The sequence below is a fragment of the Lithobates pipiens genome, unplaced genomic scaffold, assembly GCF_037356315.1.
Source record: "Lithobates pipiens isolate NorthernLeopardFrog02 unplaced genomic scaffold, aLitPip1_a1.2 Scaffold_47, whole genome shotgun sequence".
Classification (NCBI taxonomy): domain Eukaryota; kingdom Metazoa; phylum Chordata; class Amphibia; order Anura; family Ranidae; genus Lithobates; species Lithobates pipiens.
Genome location: NW_027507871.1, coordinates 820,873 through 838,977, shown reverse-complemented (window position 1 = coordinate 838,977; position 18,105 = coordinate 820,873).

Genomic DNA, 18,105 nt, shown 5'->3' with positions numbered 1-18,105 from the left:
ATGGCAGTTATCTGCTTGACTCTCTCACTGAAAGAGTGGGAGGAGAGAGCCGATCAGCAGCATTTCCTCACAGGGGAGACCTGTACATATCATCGGTGCCGCCCCATCTGTACCCCATTGGTGCCGCCTCATCTGTGCCCCATCGGTGCCACCTCATCTGTGCCCCATCGGTGTCGCCTCATCTGTGCCCCATCGGTGTCGCCTCATCTGTGCCCCATCTGTACCCCATCGGTGCCGCCTCATCTGTACCCCATCGGTGCCGCCTCATCTGTGCCCCATCTGTACCCCATCGGTGCTGCCTCATCTGTACCCCATCGGTGCCGCCTCATCTGTGCCCCATCTGTACCCCATCGGTGCCGCCTCATCTGTACCCCATCGGTGCAGGAGAAAAATGACTTATTTACAACATTTTCTAACAGAAACAGACTTTTTTTTGTTTGTTTGTTTTACAATATTTGGTCTTGAGTATTGAGGTGGTTAATGGCCCCTTTTCATATCCACCAAATCCTCTACAATTCTGCGGCAGTGCTTAGTATTATTCTTAAAATCAATTCCTGTGTCCCCATGGAGCTCCTTGGATTTCAGGCCCCTAAATGTGTCACATCTTCTTCTGTCTAATGGACAACGAAGCTCTTGATTCGAATGTCAAATGCTAGTTTGTACTGGTCCGAGGAGCTGGCATTTTACAGCTGTGTGATGGGAGGAAGATGATTTTCTTTTTCTTTAAACTCCCATCAAGTAGGGCTATGTGGTAGACTTTAAATTCTGATTCTGATTGTGCCGTCTGTAATCAATAACTGTTCATCTCCATTCTCTGTCCAGAGGAATCCTTCATGGATGACTTTGATGAGGGCGCTTATTACGAAGCTTTGGGCACGAGACCGGCACTTAACATGGACAAGCTGGATGAGTCCTACCAGAAGGTGATTGAATTGTTCTTCGTGTGCACCAGCGAGAACCCCAAGGAACGGCCTTCTGCACCTCCAATTGTGGAGGCCTTGGAAGCGCAGGGGGTCAAGTAGTCATTTAGAATTCTGTTTAAAGGTTTCTGTTGGAATGGTTTTAATGTTTTTAACTATGAGAAGGCAGCTTTGTGTTGCTGTAATGTTTTCTAGAATGGTAGATTAGAGCAATGGTGAGCTCTGCTCTTCATCAGAGGTACTAATGCTGCCATATGAGGCTAGAAGTAAACTCAGCAGTTATGTCCCACGTAGCAGGTCCCTGACATCATGTATGTCATTCCAATGTGAAAGTATTGCTGGCCTTGCTGTATATAGCACTGAGGCACACAAACCTACCTCTAGCCAATGATGGTGCCACCTTTTGGAGTCTTCCTGAAGACACTTCTGCTGCCCCCATCCATCATGGTCACATCCTATAAGGCACATGCCCAGCCCAGCTTTTATTTTAGAATAACTGTGGCAACCAGGTATTACAAGGGTGTTTGGGTGCTGGAGGTAGGGTTTGATTTGTACAAAACCTAAACGTGATACAAGGTGCACTTTCATATGGGGGGAAAGTGTAAATGGAGAGTTTACTTCCCACTTTACCTCCAGCAACCCCTTTGCAGTTCTCTACACATAACTGCAGCAAACAGCCCTCAAGTACCTATTGACTTATGTAAGCTGCCCTAAGGTCCTACCAGGCTGCTGTATGCCAGATACTTCTAGTTCTGAGCCATGGTTGGGATTTCTTTGTAAATCTGAGACATTGATTGGCTGCTCAGACCAAGGAAGATACTTTTTGGGCCTTTGCATAGCATAGAACCTGTTCCTCCTGCCCTAATAGAAGTATTAAAGAAAAAAGCTGGAGGGAGTTTGCTTGTAGGCACGGCCTGCTGTCCTCTCCAAGATGGCTGCCTGGAGCTCATAGCAGAAGATGATTAGTCTTTAGTAGGTTCCTGCTGGTGTTTTGTCAGATTAGGCGAACCGTCAAAGTGTAACGCAAGTGACGTTTCGTCGCCGCCATCTTGCTACACCCCGCACTTGTCCCTAGTGAGGATACGGTGAGAAGGGGGAAAAGCAGACATCTTGTTACACCCCGTACTCCTCCACGGTAAGGATACAGTGAGAAGGGGTAAGGGGACATCTTGTTACACCCCGTACACCTCCACAGTAAGGATACAGTGAGAAGGGGGTAAGCGGACATCTTGTTACACCCCGTACACCTCCACAGTAAGGATACAGTGAGAAGGGGGTAAGGGGACATCTTGTTACACCCCGTACTCCTCCACGGTCAGGATACAGTGAGAACGGGTAAGGGGACATCTTGTTACACCCCGTACACCTCCACAGTAAGGATACAGTGAGAAGGGGGTAAGGGGACATCTTGTTACACCCTGTACACCTCCACGGTAAGGATACTGTGAGAAGGGGGTAAGGGGACATCTTGTTACACCCCGTACTCCTCCACAGTAAGGATAAAGTGAGAAGGGGGTAAGGGGACATCTTGTTACACCCCGTACACCTCCACAGTAAGGATACTGTGAGAAGGGGGTAAGCGGACATCTTGTTACACCCTGTACACCTCCACAGTAAGGATACAGTGAGAAGGGGGTAAGGGGACATCTTGTTACACCCCGTACACCTCCACAGTAAGGATACAGTGAGAAGGGGGTAAGGGGACATCTTGTTACACCCTGTACACCTCCACGGTAAGGATACTGTGAGAAGGGGGTAAGGGGACATCTTGTTACACCCCGTACTCCTCCACAGTAAGGATACAGTGAGAAGGGGGTAAGGGGACATCTTGTTACACCCCGTACACCTCCACAGTAAGGATACAGTGAGAAGGGGTAAGCGGACATCTTGTTACACCCCGTACACCTCCACAGTAAGGATACAGTGAGAAGGGGGTAAGGGGACATCTTGTTACACCCCGTACACCTCCACAGTAAGGATACAGTGAGAAGGGGGTAAGCGGACATCTTGTTACACCCCGTACACCTCCACAGTAAGGATACAGTGAGAAGCTGTAAGCGGACATCTTGCTACACCCCGTACACCTCCACGGTAGGATACAGTGAGAAGGGGTAAGGGGACATCTTGTTACACCCCGTTCACCTCCACAGTAAGGATACAGTGAGAAGGGGGTAAGGGGACATCTTGTTACACCCTGTACACCTCCACGGTAAGGATACAGTGAGAAGGGGGTAAGGGGACATCTTGTTACACCCCGTACACCTCCACGGTAAGGATACAGTGAGAAGGGGGTAAGGGGACATCTTGTTACACCCTGTACACCTCCACAGTAAGGATACTGTGAGAAGGGGGTAAGCGGACATCTTGTTACACCCTGTACACCTCCACAGTAAGGATACAGTGAGAAGGGGGTAAGGGGACATCTTGTTACACCCCGTACACCTCCACAGTAAGGATACAGTGAGAAGGGGGTAAGGGGACATCTTGTTACACCCTGTACACCTCCACGGTAAGGATACTGTGAGAAGGGGGTAAGGGGACATCTTGTTACACCCCGTACTCCTCCACAGTAAGGATACAGTGAGAAGGGGGTAAGGGGACATCTTGTTACACCCCGTACACCTCCACAGTAAGGATACAGTGAGAAGGGGTAAGCGGACATCTTGTTACACCCCGTACACCTCCACAGTAAGGATACAGTGAGAAGGGGGTAAGGGGAAATCTTGTTACACCCCGTACACCTCCACAGTAAGGATACAGTGAGAAGGGGGTAAGCGGACATCTTGTTACACCCCGTACACCTCCACAGTAAGGATACAGTGAGAAGCTGTAAGCGGACATCTTGCTACACCCCGTACACCTCCACGGTAGGATACAGTGAGAAGGGGTAAGGGGACATCTTGTTACACCCCGTTCACCTCCACAGTAAGGATACAGTGAGAAGGGGGTAAGGGGACATCTTGTTACACCCTGTACACCTCCACGGTAAGGATACAGTGAGAAGGGGGTAAGGGGACATCTTGTTACACCCCGTACACCTCCACGGTAAGGATACAGTGAGAAGGGGGTAAGGGGACATCTTGTTACACCCCGTACACCTCCACGGTAAGGATACAGTGAGAAGGGGGTAAGGGGACATCTTGTTACACCCTGTACACCTCCACGGTAAGGATACTGTGAGAAAGGGTAAGCGGACATCTTGTTACACCCTGTACACCTCCACAGTAAGGATACAGTGAGAAGGGGGTAAGCGGACATCTTGTTACACTCCGTACACCTCCACAGTAAGGATACTGTGAGAAGGGGGTAAGGGGACATCTTGTTACACCCCGTACACCTCCACAGTAAGGATACAGTGAGAAGGGGGTAAGCGGACATCTTGTTACACCCCGTACACCTCCACGGTAAGGATACAGTGAGAAGGGGGTAAGCGGACATCTTGTTACACCCCGTACACCTCCACAGTAAGGATACAGTGAGAAGGGGTAAGCGGACATCTTGTTACACCCCGTACACCTCCACAGTAAGGATACAGTGAGAAGGGGTAAGCGGACATCTTGTTACACCCCGTACACCTCCACAGTAAGGATACTGTGAGAAGGGGGTAATGGGACATCTTGTTACACCCCGTACACCTCCACAGTAAGGATACAGTGAGAAGGGGGTAAGGGGACATCTTGTTACACCCCGTACACCTCCACAGTAAGGATACAGTGAGAAGGGGTAAGGGGACATCTTGTTACACCCTGTACACCTCCACGGTAAGGATACAGTGAGAAGGGGTAAGGGGACATCTTGTTACACCCTGTACACCTCCACAGTAAGGATACTGTGAGAAGGGGGTAAGGGGACATCTTGTTACACCCTGTACACCTCCACAGTAGGGATACAGTGAGAAGGGGGTAAGGGGACATCTTGTTACACCCCGTTCACCTCCACAGTAAGGATACAGTGAGAAGGGGGTTAGCGGACATCTTGTTACACCCTGTACACCTCCACAGTAAGGATACAGTGAGAAGCTGTAAGCGGACATCTTGCTACACCCCGTACACCTCCACGGTAGGATACAGTGAGAAGGGGTAAGGGGACATCTTGTTACACCCCGTTCACCTCCACAGTAAGGATACAGTGAGAAGGGGGTAAGGGGACATCTTGTTACACCCTGTACACCTCCACGGTAAGGATACAGTGAGAAGGGGGTAAGGGGACATCTTGTTATACCCCGTACACCTCCACGGTAAGGATACAGTGAGAAGGGGGTAAGGGGACATCTTGTTACACCCCGTACACCTCCACGGTAAGGATACAGTGAGAAGGGGGTAAGGGGACATCTTGTTACACCCTGTACACCTCCACGGTAAGGATACTGTGAGAAAGGGTAAGCGGACATCTTGTTACACCCTGTACACCTCCACAGTAAGGATACAGTGAGAAGGGGGTAAGCGGACATCTTGTTACACTCCGTACACCTCCACAGTAAGGATACAGTGAGAAGGGGGTAAGCGGACATCTTGTTACACCCCGTACACCTCCACAGTAAGGATACTGTGAGAAGGGGGTAAGCGGACATCTTGTTACACCCCGTACACCTCCACGGTAAGGATACAGTGAGAAGGGGGAAAGCAGACATCTTGTTACACCCCGTACACCTCCACGGTAAGGATACTGTGAGAAGGGGGTAAGGGGACATCTTGTTACACCCTGTACACCTCCACAGTAAGGATACAGTGAGAAGGGGGTAAGGGGACATCTTGTTACACCCCGTACACCTCCACAGTAAGGATACAGTGAGAAGGGGGTAAGCGGACATCTTGTTACACCCCGTACACCTCCACGGTAAGGATACTGTGAGAAGGGGGTAAGGGGACATCTTGTTACACCCTGTACACCTCCACGGTAAGGATACAGTGAGAAGGGGGTAAGCGGACATCTTGTTACACCCCGTACACCTCCACGGTAAGGATACTGTGAGAAAGGGTAAGCGGACATCTTGTTACACCCCGTACACCTCCACAGTAAGGATACAGTGAGAAGGGGTAAGGGGACATCTTGTTACACCCCGTACACCTCCACAGTAGGGATACAGTGAGAAGGGGGTAAGGGGACATCTTGTTACACCCTGTACACCTCCACAGTGAGGATACTGTGAGAAGGGGGTTAGCGGACATCTTGTTACACCCTGTACACCTCCACAGTAAGGATACAGTGAGAAGGGGGTAAGGGGACATCTTGTTACACCCCGTACACCTCCACAGTAAGGATACAGTGAGAAGGGGGTAAGGGGACATCTTGTTACACCCTGTACACCTCCACAGTAGGGATACAGTGGGAAGGGGGTAAGGGGACATCTTGTTACACCCCGTACACCTCCACAGTGAGGATACTGTGAGAAGGGGGTAAGCGGACATCTTGTTACACCCCGTACACCTCCACGGTAAGGATACAGTGAGAAGGGGTAAGCGGACACCTTGTTACACCCCGTACACCTCCACAGTAAGGATACAGTGAGAAGGGGGTAAGCGGACATCTTGTTACACCCCGTACACCTCCACGGTAAGGATACAGTGAGAAGGGGTAAGCGGACATCTTGTTACACCCTGTACACCTCCACGGTAAGGATACAGTGAGAAGGGGGTAAGGGGACATCTTGTTACACCCCGTACACCTCCACAGTAAGGATACAGTGAGAAGGGGGTAAGCGGACATCTTGTTACACCCCGTACACCTCCACAGTAAGGATACAGTGAGAAGGGGTAAGCGGACATCTTGTTACACCCCGTACACCTCCACAGTAAGGATACTGTGAGAAGGGGGTAATGGGACATCTTGTTACACCCCGTACACTTCCACAGTGAGGATGCTGTGAGAAGGGGGTAAGCGGACATCTTGTTACACCCTGTACACCTCCACAGTAAGGATACAGTGAGAAGGGGTAAGCGGACATCTTGTTACACCCCGTACACCTCCACGGTAAGGATACAGTGAGAAGGGGTAAGCGGACATCTTGTTACACCCTGTACACCTCCACGGTAAGGATACAGTGAGAAGGGGGTAAGGGGACATCTTGTTACACCCTGTACACCTCCACAGTAAGGATACAGTGAGAAGGGGTAAGCGGACATCTTGTTACACCCTGTACACCTCCACGGTAAGGATACAGTGAGAAGGGGTAAGCGGACATCTTGTTACACCCTGTACACCTCCACGGTAAGGATACAGTGAGAAGGGGGTAAGGGGACATCTTATTACACCCCGTACACCTCCACAGTAAGGATACAGTGAGAAGGGGGAAAGCAGACATCTTGTTACACCCCGTACACCTCCACGGTAAGGATACAGTGAGAAGGGGGTAAGGGGACATCTTGTTACACCCCGTACACCTCCACAGTAAGGATACAGTGAGAAGGGGTAAGCGGACATCTTGTTACACCCCGTACACCTCCACAGTAAGGATACAGTGAGAAGGGGGTAAGGGGACATCTTGTTACACCCCGTACACCTCCACAGTAAGGATACAGTGAGAAGGGGTAAGCGGACATCTTGTTACACCCCGTACACCTCCACAGTAAGGATACAGTGAGAAGGGGTAAGCGGACATCTTGTTACACCCCGTACACCTCCACAGTAAGGATACAGTGAGAAGGGGTAAGCGGACATCTTGTTACACCCCGTACACCTCCACAGTAAGGATACAGTGAGAAGGGGTAAGCGGACATCTTGTTACACCCCGTACACCTCCACAGTAAGGATACAGTGAGAAGGGGTAAGCGGACATCTTGTTACACCCCGTACACCTCCACAGTAAGGATACAGTGAGAAGGGGGTAAGGGGACATCTTGTTACACCCCGTACACCTCCACAGTAAGGATACAGTGAGAAGGGGTAAGCGGACATCTTGTTACACCCCGTACACCTCCACGGTAAGGATACAGTGAGAAGGGGTAAGCGGACATCTTGTGTTAGGGGGTTAGCTCGGTAGCGGGTGTGTGTGACCCCCTGGATGGGTTCACAACACAAAGTCAGACACAGCAGACAGCGGTGTAGGTGCAAAAAAACAAAAGATCCGGTTTATTTAGGCTACATGCAGTGATACATATAACAGCCAAACAAAATAAAACAAGAAAATAAATCCTGGTCAGTTTGACCTCTAACTACACACGTAGACTCCCTGTCTAACAACTGGGTGCAGCCTTGTGCTGCCCCAGTCCCTGTCTCTATTGTAGGGGTTTGCCACACAGGCGTTAACTCACCGCACAGAACAGATCTCAGACTCCCCAGTCTATACACACAAAACTGGTTCCAGGATGGAGCATCTCCCTAAGCATGCTGGGGTTTTTTGTAGAGGCCTTAATGAGCCCACTTACTACAGCTGGGCTCATTAACTCTTTCCCTCTAATTGTAAAAGTCTGCATAAAGCTTGAATCTAGGACACACATATTTCCCATCCTGAATACAACCAGGTGATTTTACCTGCGTGCTGCCACATACCCCCCCCCTCTTGTTTCAACCTTGGGGTTGTAACACAAGCAGCCAGAGACGCATGTATCCGAGACAAAGCATCCACATTCCCCATTTTAACACCAGGGCGATGCTTAACTGTAAAGTTAAATTCCTGTAGGACCAGGAACCACCTATTTACCCTTCTATTGGTCTCCTTGTTCTGAGCCATCCACTTTAAAGGAGCGTGATCAGTCACCAGGTCAAAGTGCCTACCTAGCAGATAGTACCGAAGGGAATCTAGAGCCCACTTCACTGCTAAACATTCCTTCTCAATCGTGGAGTAATTTACCTCATGGGACTTCAACTTCCTGCTGAGGTAAATGACTGGGTGCTCTTCCCCGTTCCAGACCTGGGATAACACTGCTCCTAACCCAACGTCTGATGCATCAGTTTGTACCACAAAGTCCTTAGAGAAGTCTGGTGAGTACAACACTGGCTGGCTACATAAGGCTGTTTCTAAGGACTGAAATGCTTCTTCAGCCTCTGGGGACCATTTAACCATGACCGACTCTTTCCCTTTTGTCAGGTTGGTGAGGGGCACAGCCTGAGAAGTAAAATGGGGAATGAATCGTCGATAATAGCCAGCGATTCCCAGAAAGGCTCGTACCTGTTTCTTGCTGTTGGGACGTGGCCAACTCTGTATGGCCTCGACTTTATTGACTTGGGGTTTTATCACCCCCCTCCCAATAGTGTACCCAAGATATTTGGCCTCCTCCTGTCCAATGGTACACTTCTTTGGATTGGCCGTAAACCCAGCTTCCCGGATAGAGTCTAGGACTGCTTGTACTTTTGGCAAATGTGAGACCCAGTCTGTGCTATGGATAATCACATCATCCAGGTAAGCTGCAGCATATTTCTGATGGGGCCTCAGAATCTTATCCATTTTCCGCTGGAATGTTGCCGGTGCATTCTGTAACCCAAACGGCATTCTCTTATATTGGAATGCCCCATCTGGGGTTACAAACGCAGTTTTCTCCTTGGCCGACTCGGCCAGGGGAATTTGCCAATACCCTTTGGTGAGATCAAGAGTTGTCATATATCGGGCTGTTCCCAGCCGGTCAATCAACTCATCTATACGTGGCATGGGGTAGGTGTCAAATTTTGTAACTTTATTCAATTGTCGAAACAAAACCGCCAGCTCCCATCAGGTTTGGGCACTAGTACGATAGGACTGGACCAGTCACTCTGGGACTCCTCTATCACACCCAATTCCAGCATCCTTTGAACCTCCCCATGTATTGCCTCCCGTCGGGCCTCTGGTATTCTATAAGGTTTTAGTTTTACCCTTTCTCCTGGCGGGGTGATAATGTCATGCTCTACGCCAGATGTTTGTCCTGGCAGCTAAGAGAAAATCTCTTTGTTACAAAGTACAAACTCTTTAACCTCCTGTTGTTGGGGTTTTCGATAAGGTGACTGCTATTCCATCCTCAGGAACTAAGCAATCAGGCTGGGCTTGTGACCAAGTCTCTGCGACTAGGGATTCCCTATCCCTCCAGGCTTTCAGCAGATTGACGTGATAGATCTGCTCCGGCTTTCGCCTTCCTGGCTGTCTAACCCTGTAGTTCACCTCACTAATTTTTTTCAATTACTTCATATGGACCTTGCCATTTGGCCAGAAATTTGCTTTCAACCGTAGGGACTAGCACCAAGACCCTATCCCCCGGGGAAAAAGTACGGGTCTTGGCCCCACGGTTGTACACTCTCTGCTGTGCTAACTGCGCTTGGGTCAAATGTTCCTTTACAATTGGCATTACCTGTGCGATTCTATCCTGCATCAGGGCGACATGCTCAATCACACTCCTGTGAGGAGAACTCTCATTTTCCCAAGTTTCCTTGGCGATATCCAGCAGCCCTCTTGGGTGTCTCCCATAGAGCAACTCGAAGGGTGAGAAACCCGTAGAGGATTGGGGTACCTCCCTAATGGCAAACATCAGATAGGGTATTAGACAGTCCCAATTCTTTCCATCTCTATCCACCACCTTCTTTAACCACTTGCTTACTGGGCACTTAAACCCCCCTCAGTCCCAGACCAATTTTCAGCTTTCAGCGCTGATGCACTTTGAATGACAATTGCGCGGTCATACAACACTGTACCCAAATGAAATTTCTATCATTTTTTTCCCACAAATAGAGCTTTCTTTTGGTGGTATTTAGTTACAGCTCGGAGTTTTATTTTTTGCTAAACAAACAAAAAAAGATGCAAAAAATAAAAAATAAAAAATCATGTTTTAATAGTTTGTTATAAAATTTTGCAAACGGGTCATTTTTCTCCTTCATTGAAGTGCGCTGATGAGGCGGCACTGATAGGCTGCATTGGTGGGCACTGATGGGCTGCATTGGTGGGCACTGATAGGCTGCATTGGTGGGCACTGATAGGCTGCACTTGTGGGCACTGATAGGCATAGTTAAGGCGGCACTAATAGGCACAGATAAGGCGGCACCGATGGGCACAGATAAGGCGGCACTGATGGGCAAAGATGGGCACAGATAAGATGACACGGATGGGTGGCACGGATAAGTGGCACGGATGGGCACTGATAGGTACCACAGATAGATGGGACTGATGGGCACTGATAGGTGGCACTGATAGGTGGCTCTGATAGGTGGCACTGCTGGGCACTGATGGGCGGCACTGCTGGGCACTGATGGGCGGCACTGCTGGGCACTGATGGGCGGCACTGGGGTGCAGCACCTTTGAGGCAGATTGGGTGGCACTGTGGGTGGCACTGTGGGTGGCACTGTGGGTGGCACTGTGGGGTGGCACTGTGGGGTGGCACTGTGGGTGGCACTGTGGGGTGGCACTGTGGGCATTATGGGCACAGACGGGGGGCACTTACTTTTACTTTGTTATATTTCAGGATGGCACTGCGGGAGGCAGGTGGGCACTGGCAGGTGGCATGTGGTGCCTTTCATTGCTGGCCGTGATCGGGACTGATGTCCCGATCACGGCCGCCGGTGATCGGCTTTTTTTTTTTCTCCTCGCGCTGTCAGCGCGAGGAGGAATAATAGCCGATTACCGGCTCCGTTCTATCACATGATCAGCTGTCATTGGCTGACAGCTGATCACGTGATAAGGGGTCGGGATCGACCCCTTACACGGATCGGTGATCAGGCGAGTCTCACGGACTCGCCGATCACAGAGCGCGCCGCGCGCGCCCCTCAGGGGGCGCGCAGGCCGCTCGTAACCAGGACGACGTCAATAGACGTAGTCCTGGAAATCTAGGTCCGCGCTAATGCCGTCATTCGGCAATAGCGCGGTACCCAAGTGGTTAACATTTGTTTTAGGGTTTTGTTGAATCTTTCAACCAACCCATCTGTTTGGGGGTGATACACAGATGTACGCAATTGTGTCACTTTGTACAACTTGCATAGTTCTTTCATTACCCGGGACATAAAGGGTGTACCTTGGTCCGTAAGCAGTTCCTTACAAATACCCACGCGGCTAAAAACAAGAGATAGCTCTTTGGCTATGGTTTTGGCCGAGGTATTTCGGAGAGGAATTGCTTCCGGATAACGGGTGGCATAGTCCAATATAACCAAAATGTACTGATGCCCCCTAGCGGACTTCATTATCGGACCTACCAAATCCATTGCTATCCTCTCAAAGGGGACCTCAGTGATAGGAAGAGGTACCAGCGGGTTACGGAAATGTGGCATAGGTGCCGACTTCTGACACACAGGGCAGGAGGAACAATAATTTTCTATTTCCTTCATGACCCCAGGCCAATAGAATCTCTGCAGTACCCTCTCTCTGGTTTTCTCATTCCCCAGATGACCTCCCAGAATGTGCCCATGGGCCAATTCTAACACCAACTTCCTGTAAGGTTTGGGCACTACAAGTTGCTCAATGGTTTCTTCTGCCCTTTGAGCCACTCGATACAGCAGGTCCCTTTCCATAGTGAAGTAAGGATAAGGGCAAGTCTTATCTGGGTTCACTAACTCGCCATCTATTTTCACCACATTTTCCCGTGCCTTTATTAGGGTGGGGTCTTTTAACTGTTCTGTGGCAAAATTTTCCCTGTGAACCTCAAGATCCGAAAACTCCACAGACGGCATGTTTTCATCTGAGGATGTTGATTCCTCCCCAGTTTCTCGAGTTTCCCCCGCCAATACCGACAAGGGAAATTCAGGAGAGTCCTCACCACCCCCAGAGGAATTCTGGTCATCTTCCTGGTCTATAGGGGCACCAGTGGGGGGCTCAGGACAATCCCAGAGTTCCCAGAATTTTGGAAAATCCCTTCCTACAATAGCATCATGTGTTAAGTGAGACACTAACCCCACCTGATGAGAGAGGTTACCTTTGGGGGTCTCAAAAAACACTGAAGTTACAGGATACTCTCGGGGGTCCCCATGCACACAAATAACAGCCACCTTGTTCTTCCCAGAGACCTCTGTAGTAACTAATTCAGCTTTTATCAATGTTACCAGGCTACCTGAATGCAGCAACACATCAACATGTCTACCATTAATACACATTTTACATAAATGTTTCTCAGGTCCCCGAATGGCAGTGCATGCAACTGTCGCAAACAGCGACTGACGTCTCTCCCTTATCAAGTCACATTGCATAGGCTCATCCACAACGGGGCAATTGGCTGCAATATGTCCCTCTTGCCGGCAGCGGTAGCAAATAATCTTTTTCGCTGTCTCTTGCAGCATGGGCTTCCTGGGCTGCTCCCGCCAGACCTTAGGTAGAACTCCCACCCTCTCACGCTCTCCACCCTCACCCCTTGGAGTCATCTTACCCGCCACTGGGGATGATCTGGTCTTAGGATGGAAAGTCCGTGAGTCCCTGGAAGAGGTGGTCAGGTTCTCTGTAGCCAAGTACCTCTCAACCAGATCCACAAGTTTATCGGCATTTTCTGGGTCTCCATGGCTTACCCATCTTTGGATGGCAGTAGGAAGAGCTCTCAGGAAACGATCCATAACAACACGTTCCACAATGTTTGGTGCGGTCAAAGTCTCTGGCTGCAGCCACTATCTGCTCAGGTGAATGAGATCATACATTTGAGACCTGGGGGGTTTTCCAACCTGAAAAGTCCAATTATGCACACGCTGAGCCCGGACGGCCAGGGTGACACCCAGCCGTGCCAATATTTCTGCTTTTAGCACCACATAGTCTTTTGCTTGGTCAGGCTCTAGGTCATAATAAGCTTTCTGCGATTCCCCAGTTAACAGAGGGGCCACCAGTCCAGCCCATTGCTCCTTAGGCCACTTTTCCCTTTCAGCAGTCCTTTCAAATGTGGTCAAAAACACCTCCGGATCATCCTCTCCCGTCATTTTTGTCAGTAAACGGCTCACACCAAAGGATGCGGTATTATTGTAACCACTTGCCTCATTGGTCTGCGGACGTTGCTGTATTAATGTCTCTATTTGCTGTCGAAAACTCTGCTCTTGCTTCTGCAACAGGTCTATGAAGCGGGGTTCAGATCGCTGCTGGGCTTGTTGCTGAGCTTCCAGACTCTGCAGGTGAGCTTTCTGCTGGGCTGCAAGGCTCTTTTGTAAAGCCGCATTTGTTTGCTGCTGATTTGCATTTGCTAGATACTGTCTCAGTATCTCCTCCATGCTGGCCTTAAAAAAAAAAATGCCAAAATTCTCCACCAACTGTGAGGGGGTTAGCTCGGCAGCGGGTGTGTGTGACCCCCTGGATGGGTTCACAACACAAAGTCAGGCACAGCAGACAGCGTTGTAGGTGCAAAAAAACAAAAGATGCGGTTTATTTATGCTACATGCAGTGAAACATATAACAGCCAAACAAAAATAAAACATGAAAATAAATCCTGGTCAGCTTGACCTCTAATTACACACATGGATTCCCTGTCTAACAACTGAGTGCAGCCTTGTGCAGCACCAGTCCCTGTCTCTGTCTCTGTTGTAGAGGTTTGCCACACAGGCGTTACCTCACCGCACAGAACAGGGGTCACACTCCCCAGTCTTTACAAACACAAAACTGGTTCCAGGATGGAGCATCTCCCTAAGCATGCTGGGGTTTTTGTAGAGGTCTTAATGAGCCCACTTACTTCAGCTGGGCTCATTAACTCTTCCCCTCTAGTTGTACAAGTCTGCATAAAGCCTGAATCTAGGACACACATATTTCCCATCCTGGATACAACCAGGTGACTTTACCTGCGTGCTGCCACACTAGATACACCACATCTATGGGCCTTCCTTTATCTAGATACACCACGTCTACGGGCCTTCCTTTATCTAGATACACCACGTCTACGGGCCTTCCTTTATCTAGATACACCACGTCTACGAGCCTTCCTTTATCTAGATACACCACGTCTACGGGCCTTCCTTTATCTAGATACACCACGTCTACGGGCCTTCCTTTATCTAGATACACCACGTCTACGGGCCTTCCTTTATCTAGATACACCACGTCTACGGGCCTTCCTTTATCTAGATACACCACGTCTACGGGCCTTCCTTTATCTAGATACACCACATCTACGGGCCTTCCTTTATCTAGATACACCACGTCTACGGGCCTTCCTTTATCTAGATACACCACGTCTACGGGCCTTCCTTTATCTAGATACACCACGTCTACGGGCCTTCCTTTATCTAGATACACCACGTCTACGGGCCTTCCTTTATCTAGATACACCACGTCTACGGGCCTTCCTTTATCTAGATACACCACGTCTACGGGCCTTCCTTTATCTAGATACACCACGTCTACGGGCCTTCCTTTATCTAGATACACCACGTCTACGGGCCTTCCTTTATCTAGATACACCACGTCTACGGGCCTTCCTTTATCTAGATACACCACGTCTACGGGCCTTCCTTTATCCAGATACACCACGTCTACGAGGCTTCCTTTATCCAGATACACCACGTCTACGGGCCTTCCTTTATCCAGATACACCACATCTACGGGCCTTCCTTTATCTAGATACACCACGTCTACGGGCCTTCCTTTATCTAGATACACCACGTCTACGAGCCTTCCTTTATCCAGATACACCACGTCTACGGGCATTCCTTTATCTAGATACACCACGTCTACGGGCCTTCCTTTATCTAGATACACCACGTCTACGGGCCTTCCTTTATCTAGATACACCACGTCTACGGGCCTTCCTTTATCTAGATACACCACGTCTACGGGCCTTCCTTTATCTAGATACACCACGTCTACGGGCCTTCCTTTATCTGGATACACCACGTCTACGGGCCTTCCTTTATCTAGATACACCACGTCTACGGGCCTTCCTTTATCTAGATACACCACGTCTACGGGCCTTCCTTTATCTAGATACACCACGTCTACGGGCCTTCCTTTATCTAGATACACCACGTCTACGGGCCTTCCTTTATCTAGATACACCACGTCTACGAGCCTTCCTTTATCTAGATACACCACGTCTACGGGCCTTCCTTTATCTAGATACACCACGTCTACGAGCCTTCCTTTATCTAGATACACCACGTCTACGGGCCTTCCTTTATCTAGATACACCACGTCTAAGGGCCTTCCTTTATCTAGATACACCACGTCTACGGACCTTCCTTTATCTAGATACACCACGTCTACGGACCTTCCTTTATCAGTCATTCTGTCCTCTGATAACCATGGAGGGGCTTCCTGTGACGTGTCATGGAGGATAAACACTGCAGTTTTGGTGACTGAAGCCCCCCGATTCCCTTGTGAAGGGTACAGGTCAGCACAGAAGATATAGTCACATGACAGGAGGAGGCGTTGTAGGATAGTGGGAGGAGTCACAAGATGGTGGGATGGGCCCAATAACATTGAATAGGGGTATTATTGGACAGGTCAGTAAAACTCTGAAGGTCATGTCGGCATCCGGGGCGCATTTCGAGTGAACCAAACCGCATATCACCGCAGCGCCGTCTGGCTCGGCGCCATAAAAAAGTAAAAATCAGGGACGCCTTTCTCTGTTTCTCGCAGGTAATGATGACCAATAAAATGAATGGGCGGAGCTACCCGATATCACAGATCTGAGCTCCTCCTTCTCCACTGCACATCACAGTCCTCAAACCCTCCCCCACCCCCCACCACACTACTAACCGCCTCCCACCTGCCATATAGACCAATGACAGCGGAGCGGAGCCATGTCATATGACCACGCCCAGTTTAGGCTCTTCACCCATGTGATTGGCTGTGTCCAATCACAGCTGATCCCATGTAAACAAGGAAATAAAATATATAAAAAAGGGGCGGTCTTTTTTAGTTTTTTTATTATTTTAGAAAAGATAAAACCCCGCCCAACGGTGATTAATTATCACCAAGAGAAAGTTCTATTTGTGTGAATAAAATGTGTAGAGTTTTGTATGACCGTGTAATTGTCACTCAAAGTGCGACCGCCATGAAAGCTGCAAATTGTGCTGGGCAGGAAGGCGGGGGTGGGGGGGTCTGGATGGAGGGTGGGAGCTGCAAGATAGTGATTGGCTGCTTGGATGAAGGGCGGTCCTAGCAACCAATCACTTGCTTGATAACCTTGGGCAGCTCCCGCCCTCCATCCACAACAGTCCTCCCTCCCGCTGTCAGCTCTGTGAGGAATACTGAGTGACGATTGGTGGAAGAAAAGGCTCCTAAATGCTGTGACAGCTGAGACTCCTCCCACAGTCTGCCATCTAGTAATGCCTGATAGAGGAGTCACACCACGGGGGGAGGAGTCACACCACGGGGGGAGAAGTCACACCGCAGCGGGAGGAGCCACACCGTGGGGGGAGGAGCCACACCACGGGGGAGGAGTCACACCACGGGGGGAGGAGTCACACCGCGGCGGGAGGAGCCACACCGCGGCTGGGTGGAGTCACCCCGCGGCTGGGGAGAGTCACCCCGCGGCTGGGGAGAGTCACCCCGCGGCTGGGGAGGGGTCACCCCGCGGGGGGGGTCACACTACGGGGGGAGGAGCCATACTACGGGGGGAGGAGCCACACCACGGCTGGGGGGAGTCACACCACGGGGAGGAGGAGTCACGGGAGGGTGGGGAGAATCACACCACGGGGAGGAGGAGTCACGGGAGGGTGGGGGGAGTCAGTGGATGGTGGGAGGAGTCACGGGATGTGGGAGGAGTCCCTCGATGGTGGGAGGAGCCACACGATGGTGGGAGGAGTCCGTTGATAGTGGGGGAGTCACGGGATGGTGGGAGGAGTCATGGGATGGTAGGAGAAGCCACGCAATGGTGGGAGGGGTAACGGGATATTGGGAGGAGTCAGTGAATGGTGGGAGGGCCACAAGATGGGAGGAGTCCATTGATGGTGGGAGGGGTCACGGGTTGGTGGGAGGAGACGGTGGGAGGGGTCACAGGTTGGTGGGAGAAGACAGGAGATGGTGGGAGGAGTCACGGTATGGTGGGAGGAGTCACGGTATGGTGGGAGGAGCCACAGCAGCCTAGAGGCGATTCAGTTCGCATTGTGCGCTATATAAGTATTTCATTCATTCATTCATTCAGGATTGTGTGAGGAGCCACGCGATGGGAGGAGGAGACAGGGGATGGTGGGATGACCAGGGGATGGTGGGAGGAGTCACGGGATGGTGGGAGGAGTCAGTGGATGGTGGGAGGAGCCACAGGTTTGTGTGAGGAGCCACGCGATGTTGGGAGGAGCCACGCGATGTTGGGAGGAGTCAGGGGATGGTTGGAGGAGTCACGTGATAGGAGGGGTCAGTGGATGGTGAGAGGAGTCACGGGATGGTGGGAGGAGCCAC